Raw genomic sequence first — 587 nt, 5'->3', positions numbered from 1 at the left:
CTTTTAATGTATGTAGAAAACTATTTTATGAAGTCAACTCACTTAAAGAGTTATTTAGTATAATTTTGCCAGAAAATGTTTTAGAATTTTTATCATATGTTAATGTAAAAAATCTTTTGTAATGTAACTAGTGTTTGTTTGTTTGCTGTTTTTTTTATTATATTTGTTATACTTGTATTACTTTAATTGTTTTTGCCATGAAAATAGCTTAAGATACTGACATGGCATTAAATAAAAATATACTACTACAATGGAAACAGTGCTATTTTAGTATAATTTGTATACTATTATAGTATTTTTTTTATTTCTATATTTTCAGTTTTCATTTTAGTTTTAGTTTACGTTTTCAAAATTTGATTTATATTTATTATTCTTTCATATGTATTTCTGTGCAGCTTTAGTTCTCTGTTCAATTTTTTAAATTTATTTTATTTCAGTTAGTTACCAAGCAAACACAAACCGAAAGCACACACATCATTAGCAAATAACTCAAAGTGGGTGCTTCACCTAAAGTAACTTAAAGCAGAGGGGGAAAAAAGCATGCCGGCACACCATGGCTCCAAAAAGTATAAATTTATTGACAGATT

At 25.6% G+C, this 587-nt stretch overlaps 1 protein-coding gene across 1 annotated transcript in view; it reads left to right on the top strand.

The window, feature by feature from the left end:
- LOC107589499 (uncharacterized) overlaps window positions 1–587 on the top strand; it is a 4,298-nt gene that overhangs the window by 1,490 nt on the left and 2,221 nt on the right. The window lies entirely within an intron of this gene.

Source organism: Sinocyclocheilus grahami, unplaced genomic scaffold, assembly GCF_001515645.1.
Source record: "Sinocyclocheilus grahami isolate Dianchi unplaced genomic scaffold, SAMN03320097.WGS_v1.1 scaffold116.1, whole genome shotgun sequence".
NCBI lineage: Eukaryota > Metazoa > Chordata > Actinopteri > Cypriniformes > Cyprinidae > Sinocyclocheilus > Sinocyclocheilus grahami.
The sequence above is the reverse complement of the archived record's forward strand: the minus strand, read 5'-3'. Positions and strand labels throughout refer to the sequence as shown.